This window comes from Lathyrus oleraceus, chromosome 4, assembly GCF_024323335.1.
Source record: "Lathyrus oleraceus cultivar Zhongwan6 chromosome 4, CAAS_Psat_ZW6_1.0, whole genome shotgun sequence".
Taxonomy (NCBI): domain Eukaryota; kingdom Viridiplantae; phylum Streptophyta; class Magnoliopsida; order Fabales; family Fabaceae; genus Lathyrus; species Lathyrus oleraceus.
Genome location: NC_066582.1, coordinates 18671667 through 18681666, shown reverse-complemented (window position 1 = coordinate 18681666; position 10000 = coordinate 18671667).

The following is a 10000-nucleotide window of genomic DNA, read 5'->3' as shown; positions in this document are numbered from 1 at the left end:
TGTTTTGATTATATATGCATGTTTTTATTACATATTCATGCTAATATAGGCGTAAGTAATTGCCAATGTTGTAGACGTCCTGCAAATCCTAACATCCAAGACGTTGTTGCTTGACAACGGAAACCCCTCTTTCATGTTAACCTGATAACAATAATTAAAACATATATTTAATAAAGTGAAATAATTAAAATAGTAAGTCATATCTGATAGAAGCTCTAATGTTGCCCAGTTGTAACCTTAAGTTGTTATTCATAGTTTCCCAACATTTGACCATGTCACCTATACTGTTTCCTAACATCTGCTTTAACTTCCAATGAGCAGATTAAACCCTAAAAATAACATATTGAAAATATTAAAAATATCACATATAAAAAAATACATAGTAAAAATTATAACACGTACCGATTAGTCGTCGTGTTACCCAAATGTAGCACTCGATTAATCCATGCTCCAACAAATCTCTGTCTATATGGAGTCAACCATGTGTCTTTCACATAATTAATAAATCCACTATAATCAACACATGTCTGCTCAAGTTGATGCAACCGTTGACCATACTCAACCTCATCACTAGCCCAAACAAATTTCATCCATAATGTGTTTATCGTCTTTTGCATGTCATTCACCACATATTGTTTGCATTTTGCACTAACGTTTTTGTTAATGTGAAATCTACATAGCAAATTAATCGACCTAGGAAACACAATTTCAATTGCTTTCATCAAAGCAAGATTTCTATCGGTCAAAATCACTTGTGGACACAAATATTTCCTCACAAACAATTCTTTAAGTTTCTCTAATACCCAGCAAAAATTCTTTGTCTGCTCAGACTCCATATACGCAAATGTGATAGTAAAAGTCAACTCGGTTGATGTCATGCCAACAATTTCAAACAAAGGTTGTCTATATTTTTTTATCTTGTAGGTGTTATCCATAACTAACACAATAGGAAAAATATTCAACAACTTAATTGAATCAGGATGGGCCTAAAATTTCTCTCTCACAACTTCTGAGTCATCCTTTTTTCTACTCCAATACACATAGCCTGCATCCTCAATAAGCTTAAACAAATCTTGTATCTCACTTCTAGGACCTCTTATCTCTTTTTCTATCATTCTCTTATGCTTGTATATTTGCATAATCCGAGTGACATTCTCTAGATCTCGATCTTGTAAGGAAAGCAATATGTGTCTAGGTGATACATGTCTCTTTGTCAAATCAGCGACATGTTGCATCTCATCTGTGGTCAACCTACCAACAAAGGAATGATGTTTTAATCTATCAGGTAAACCATGATTATGGGCCCCATATTTTACATCAATCTTCCAACCAAACCCATCTTTCGTCGGAGTCGACCTGATTTTAAATGGGCATCCACGTTTCTTGGACGCACTTTGGGTTCCACTATCAGTATCCTTGTGTTTCCCACCTTTATCACAACCAAATATTAATTTGTTACTTCTCCCCCTCTTGTCTGTTTCAATATCTGAACGAGTGATAATAATGATTACTTTATTATCGATTCCAACCTCTTTAATTCATCTGATCACCTCTTCCCGTGTACCAAATCTTTGAGTCGTTAAAAACGCATCAGAAGTATCTACACATATACGGGGAAGGTTTTTCATTCCTGCACAATAAAAAAAGTCAAAAAAATAAATTAAAAATGCAAACTGGAAGTCTTCAACGAAGAGTTCCAGAATACAAAAATATAATATCGAAAGTCTTCAAGGAAGAGTTCCGGTTTATGTCACTTTGTTAACCGGAACAAATATGATAAGTGTTCCAGAATGTTTTTTTTTTCAAAAAGAACCGGAACTCTTTAGATAACTCTTCTGGTATACTGTTTACAGTGTTCCAAATGTCTTTCACAAAGTCTTCCCGTTTGAAAAAAATACATATCGGATGTCTTTTTCAAGGAGTTCTGGTACGGGGGTGGAAAGTGTAATTTTCAGAAGTCTCAATTGAATGGTTAAAAATTAAATGGTAAATTGGTTAAAAACAATTACGGGTAAAATTTGTATTTTTAAAAAATTGTAGGGGCATTAGTATAAGTGTAGGGGTATGAAGTAAAATTTCCCTTTAAAAAAGGAATTACTAACATCATATAAGAAATTTGAAATTGTCTATTATAACTGCATCTCCGAACACATTCTTAGCTTCAGTCAAAATATTAAAACTGAGTCACATCCAATATATTTTTCAAAACTGAATCCGGAAATATATTTTCAGAATAAATCAATATACACCTTATGCATCCCTCATTAAAATGTCATTTTTTAGCCAAAAATTGTTCTGGAGATGCATCTTCGTATTCACATTAGGCAGAATCTAGAGATGCATATCTGTAACCACACTTGACAATAAATTTTAAGTTTGTGTTTAGTGATGCTCATATGAAACTGACGATATATTTAAGTTATACTATGATGAATTAGATCATACAACCGATGTGAAGAAAATGACATAAAGTAATAAAATCAAAGTAAACAATGAAGTCAAAATAAAATAAAACCGAAAATAAATCTATAGTACAAATAATATAAACTACTGCATGTGACGAACTTAAGCCCCCTGTTCCTACGTTGTCTCATGTACTACAATGCCTCTCGTGCCTCTGCCATCATGACATCTACAACGTCAGTGACCTCATAGCCATCTAAAAAGAGTCATCTGTCAATACTTACTTGTCCAATCTCCATGATACAACGTCATATATGCAACATATCAACAATATTATTTGCCCTAGCCTCCTCCTCTCGTATCTCTTGATGAGTTGCCCTTGGTGGATATCCTAGAGCATCATGTATCATATTGTTGTAGTTGAATTGTCGCATGACGCACGCAAGTAGATGAAGATACTTTAGACGTGAACCGTAAGCCAAACATCCATAGTAGAAAGCAATGTCATCCAATAGACGCATCTTAAGGTGAGCGACATTAGAATGGAAATGTATGTCATTTGCTACCAAGCGGTCAAGATACACTCAGTATGGCTCTGTCGCCTTATTCCCTCTGAGCGGGAGAAATATAGAAGCATGTGGCATATACTCAGTTTATGTCTTAAGACATAACCAACTGAACATGTGTGGGAAGTGTTGGAGGATCAGAGCCTGAAAAGTGTTGGGACAGATTAATCGTTAGTAATGGCACTGTAAAAGTGTTATGAAAATGGCACATATACACTAAAAGACCAAGAAATATTACCGATAATAGTGTGATGTTGCTTGACACTTGTTTGGTCTTCCACATACAACCTTCCAATAACTTAGAGTACAAGTTGAACAAACAAGCGGCCCTCTAGTTGTACTCATGGATCCGCTCAAAGTCATCAAAGTATCGCAAGTAGATGACATCCACAAAAGTGGCACTCTTGTCTATAAAAATGGCAGTGCCAACCAAATACGAAAAGTATGCTCTCACAGCGTATGCTTTATGTTGCTAAACTTGTTTGGTCTTCCACATGCAACCTACATTACTCTAAGTAGCTCATATGTATACACATTCTCTAAGAATCGAAACTTAGCATGAACCCCTCAGATGGCTTCAAACTCCTTCATGACAGCCTCTAGGTCAACTCACATATCGTGTACCATCATCTCTATTAATCCTTCCATAATCTAAAAGTTTCCCCCTAATTGGAAGATACATCAGACACAGTACATCGTCAAGTGTAATAGACATCTCATCATGTGGAAGATGAAACAATGACGTTTATGTGTGTCATTTCTCTACAAATGCATATAGCATACCATGATTAACTGTAACATAACCGGTCTTGCATAAGTCTCTCATCCCAAATAGTCACAAAACATCCTAAAACCACTACTTATTAGGCTGATGCAAGACAATAATATTCTGGCCATGGTTGATGAATTTTAGAGCATCACAGTGTCATACCCCAATTTTGTCCGGGCATATTTAAATTTTTGTAAAATCGATTTCATTTTTAATTTGCATCATATGCACAACATGACATGCATTTCATCATGAATAAAACCTAAAATATCAGTCAGAATAAATTTATTGAAAATACAGACAAATTGGTTAAATCATTTCTCAAGAACATGTAAAATCAGCGGGTAAAAAGTTTCAGAATTAAAATTACAGACACTAGCATTATTAATCTACCGTTCATGTAGTTTAACCTGGTGTGCTCGTCGCATTTTTCAGCAACTGTTTCAACTGTGTTTTGACCCGCCTGAGCCTTTTAACCGGTGCAAATTTATTTCAGAATTTGAAGAAACGCTGTATTTTTTCAATAAGTATATTTTGTGCTGATCATTTTAGTGTATCTGATTTAATTTTTTCGAGCGAATTTTCATCTGACTCCTATTTATAATCAGTCTTTTTATTTCTTTATTCTAATATCTAAATTAGAGTTTGTTTTATTGTTATTATTATTTAAATAAAATTATTGTTTAGGAATTTTTTTAATAAATATTTTAGCATTGAATTCCTATTTGTTTTACGGCTGGTACCTGGCACACTCATTTCCCATCACTACTTGACCGCCCCATTTTTCAGAAACACATTTCCTCTCTCCCTCACGCTTCCCCTCTCTCACACTCACACGTTACCTTTTATTTTGAAAACACCATAACACTTTCTTTATATATACATTTTTTCTCTCAAACAGTAACAAAAAACCTTCAATCTCCCTTTCTCTCTCTGTTGGAACTATTCTCTCCCCCACTCACATGAAGACACATTACTCTCCTCAAAAACCTCTGCCTCCACTCACAAAAAAGTCTCTTTTAACACTCTGAAAAAATACAAAAGAATAGGTCACACGTTATTTCCTCCCATTCTCACTGCAAAAAGTTTATCCTTTTCTCTCCATTTACTCCATCACCTTCGCTTCAAAATCCCCACTACCTCCGCCGACGACACCGTCATCTTCACCCTCTCACCAAAACAACCTTGCTTCCATCACCGGATTACCTCCCATTTCCGTCTTCCGGCCAACCACCACAACAAATCCATAGCCATCGCCTTCCTTCCAACCTTCAAGTTTCATCGTATTCAACACCGTATCTCAGACCCGCAACCTACGTTAGCACCGTTAACAACAACACAAATGTTTCTCTCTGCAACAACCGTATTAGAGCGAACCACCCTCACTGCCGGTTGAGCAACAACTCCAAACCACCAATAACCACTTACTAACCTCCATAACCGTGTGAACACCGCACATCAATTTTTTCGCGTACATCATCTTCTACAGTTTGTTACAAATTATTGAACTGATAAGATGGTTTTAGTGTCGCATTCTTGATGCAAGAGAGGAATGAAGCATGCCAAGTGTTCGTAAAAATGTCAACCATAACACTCGATTCGAATCTCTGTTTCATGGACGCGTCGTGCAAGATCCGACCTAAAAACCGCCCACCACAAAGTTCAAATCATCGTCGGGTTTGCTCCAATAGCACCGGAGATTCGTCGACTCAATACTTCGTTTTGAAAGACGACATACTCAATGCTCTTGGCTGCATTCATATTGAAGGAGAAATGGTTCTCCATCCTGAATCAAAAAGCATGAAGATCCGCTACTTGGGACGGTCTTTTAGGAGCTAGCGGTTGGTCAATATCACATATTCGCTTCAGGTCACGCTATTGATACAAAGATTGGTCGGTCCACCTCTGATTCCACAGGTAAATATTATTCGATAACAACAAGGCCATAACATTTAAAGTTCCGCATTCGACAACATTTCAAACTGATATGAATTTGTTTAAAGTTTTGATTCGTGTTATGTTTGCTGTCCTGATATTGTTATTTTTCTGGTTCCAAGTCGATCATTTTGGGTGTTAGCTACATTGTGCGTTTCGATTATGTCCGCTTGTATGTCGAAGTTTTGTTTTGGGTTGTATGTTGGATTTATGTTGGAATTTTAGTAATCCTGTAAATAATCATAACTTGTTCTATTTTTGCTTTGCCAATTGTTTAACTTATATGCGGAACTAAGTGTATAATTTACAAAATATTCTTTTATGCTTGTAATGTTATCCATAATTTTGACAAATGTTGAAATTTGACAGCACACTTGGTTTGAAACTTAAGTTCATTTCATTAAAATTCTACACCCTTGTTTTTGCTTTGAAACTTAAGTTTTCCTTCATTTTTATTCTGCACCTTTGTTTTTGCTGTTTTTGTTTTGAAACTTAAGTTTTCTCTCATTAAAATTCTGCACCTTTGTTTCTGTTGTTTTTGCTTTGAAACTTAAGTTTTCTTTCATTAAAATTCTGCACCTTTGTTTTTGCTGTTTTTGCTTTGAAACTTAAGTTTTCTTTCATTAAAATTCTGCACCTTTGTTTTTGCTGTTTTTGCTTTGAAACTTAAGTTTTCTTTACTTAAAATTCTGCACCTTTGTTTTTGCTGTTTTTGCTTTGAAACTTAAGTTTTCTTTCATTAAAATTCTGCACCTTTATTTTTGCTGCATATGTTAATGGTATGGCGGCTCTAGGATTTTATTAAGGTATGACTGTTGGATTATTATCGTCATTTACGGTAATTATTCAATACATGATGTAAACCGTGATAGCTTGGATTGGCCTTTAAAATGGTAGCATGCATGATGTAAACCGTGGTAGCTTGGATTTGCCTTTGAAATGGTAGCATGCATGATGTAAACCGTGGTAGTTTGGATTTCCTTTTAACATGGTAGCATGATGTACATATTGAAAAAAATTGGATTTTTTTTAGTTTTAAATATCATGTAGATAGTACATTGAGTGGTGTTGGTGTAAGCTTATTGCATTTTTTGTTGTTTTGTTGAAATTGAAATTCGCGGAATTGGCAACGTTATACCGTTAGGCTACTAAATTTTCAATATATTGATTGTGTATTTTCACCGCGTTTCGACTGTCATTATGTATAAACCGGTTTATGAGTACATGACGGCCGATTCAATTCGATTAGTTAATATTCGATATTGTCATTTATCTCTTTTTAAGTCAACTAATTAATTAAAATGTCGATTAATTATATAATTTTGCTAACTAATTTTAATTAACTTAATTATTTGATTATATTAATTTTTAATCGAATAAATTTGATAATTAATTTTAATTACCTTAATTAGACGACTTAATTGAATTTTAATTGATTATTTTTAAATTGAAATTTTAACTGAATTTCACGATCATTTTCCGCTACCACTTCATGATACAAACCCAAATTCAAAACTAAAATCACACAATTCTTGATTTAATATCGAGTCCATTTTCAAACACCCTTGTAAGTCGATCGCTTTTAAAGCATCGCCATCAACCTCACATAGCTTACTCTTGGGCTTTCTTACAATGAGACCTATTCGATTTTTATCGAGTAGAAGAACAATACACTAAAATAAAATCCACTTCATTCAAAACACAAATTTAAAACCTCGATCCAATGTCGAGTATTTCTATCCAAATCAAATTAAAATACCCAATCACAATCAAACACCATTTCATTTGGAAATGAAAAGGGGGGTGATTTTGAGTTTTCAACTCCTCTCCTCAATTATTTGAATACGAGTTTTCTTACTCGGTTAGTCAAATGGTCGTCATTTCTAATCCATTTAAGCAAAAACAAATCAAATCCTTTTATAACAAGAAACTAAAAGGGAGATAAATTTGAGTCTTCAATTTTTCTCCATGACTATTTGAATACAAGTTCTCTTACTTGGTTATTCAAATGATTGTCGTTCCTCTACAAACTTCTAAACCCGATTAAATCAAATTATTTTCATAATAAGCTAAATGAAAAAAGGAGATGACTTTGAGTCTTCAACTTCTCTCCTCAATTGTTTGAATACGAGTTCTCTTACTCGGTCAGTCAAACAATTGTCATTTTTTACAAACATACAACTTAATCAAATCATTTTCATAACAAACTGTACGAAAAGGGAGATGGTCTTGAGTTTTCAATTCCTCTTCTCAAATGCTTGGATATGAGTTGTTTTACTCAGTCATTCAAGCACTTGTCGTTCATTCTAAAAATACATCGACGATACATAAACTTATTTTTATAATCACTTAGATGAAAGAGAAAGTGGTCTAGAGTTTTCTATTCCTTTTCCTGATTATTAGGATACGAGTTATCTTACTCGATTATCCGAGTATTCGTCATCCATTTAAAACACCTTAATTATTATCAAATCCTTTCTATAATTAAAGATGAAAAAGAAAGTGGTCTAGAGTCTTCTATTCCCTTTCCCGACTGTTAGGATACGAGTTGTCTTACTCGACTATCCGAGTAATCGTCATCCGACCGAAAACACCTCGACCAATCAAAACATCCGACATATTAATCCAACTTGTCACCCCCGTGTGACTGAAACTCTTTTCAGAAAGAACACTATTAGTCCTTTCTAATGCGCACAACAAACTAAATGCTTAAGCCTCCGTCGAGAGTAGACAAGCTAACGTTTAGCCTTTAGAATGTGATCTAAACAGTTGTTCATAAAAAACACACCAACCAACCGTAGTTCCCCGAACTACGAATGCTCTGATTTCCTTATTTAAGGATACGTAGGCAGGAGATTGTTGTATCTTCGCGAGCACACTAATAAAAAACCTCCCCTTTCCCTTTTTGAGGTTCTCATCCATTTCTATTTTTAATAATTTTATAACCTAAAGATAACAAACAAACATAAATTAACAGACGAAATGCAAATTAGAACTAAAAGGTTCCCGTTGAGTACAACGGACGTAAGGGGTGTTAATACCTTCCCCTTACGTAATCCACTCTCGAACCTGAATATGGTTGCGAAGACCATTATTCCATTTCCTAAAGGTTTTATCGATATTTTCCTATCCCTCCATTGGGATAAATAAAGTTTGGTGGCGACTCTGTTTGAACATAAATATTTTCCGCGACCATCGCGAGGAATCGCATTTTTCGAGATGCGACACACAGTCCTGTAGAAAAACAAATCATCGTCAAAAACTTTTAATATTATATAAAAAACATGATTTAAAAATAATGAGTCCAAATAAATTTTACCTCTTCATCCCAGACATGTCTGACATTATGGTCCAGCAGAAATGCAGTCCCCAAAATAGCAAAAATAATGCCCCTCAAAATATTAGCGTCAATGGCTGAAATGTAGTCCCCCAAAACAACAAAAATAGTGTGTTGATCAATAAAACTACCTACCAAACATGTTTCTCATTTATATAATATATTTAAACTACCTATTGAATTACCTAATCATCAATTTCTACAAATTTCTACCGAAACTTAAAAAAAAATTAAAAAAGAAATAACTTATAAGCTTTGAAGTTGGTTGAATGGTTTTGAGAGAATGTGAGCTCTTTGATGGACTTGATGTTGATGGAATAAATTTTGAAGTTTATTGAATGATTTTGAGAGAATGTGAGTTAAGAGAGATTGAGAACCTTGAGAGTATTTTTTTAGAAGTGAGGAATGAGAAATGATTCAGGCGTGTTTTTTAACGAACAACATCCAAAGATGCATCTCCATAAGTTACACAAAGATGCATTTCCGTAATTTTTTACATAATTTTAGGGTCTTATTCAGAAATGTATGGAGTTGCGGTGCATCTTGAGATGCATCTTTAGAATCTGAAGTTATTATTGTATTTTCACAAGGATGTGGTAGTAATCCATATGATTAAGTATTTCCCTTTTTAAAAATCGGACCATTAGATATTATATGAAACACACACATACTTAAGTTTTATAATTGATTTTTTTGACAAAAGTTATGAATACATATTAAGTATTAGCTAGGGTGATGAATTTAAATTTTGAGATTTGGATTAATAAAATGAGAATTTCAGTTGTTTGACATTAAAAAGTTTTAAAAATCATTAAATTATTATTGTAATGCCCTAATTCTAATGATTATTTCTTAATGTTGATTAAATATGCTAATGAAGAGTGCTAAACTTGATTAATTATCAAGGAGTATCGTTAGTAATTGTGAGAAACGTCAAGGGAAAATTGTCCTTGCATAAGGCCATTTTATAAGTGTTTGGATCCTTATTTC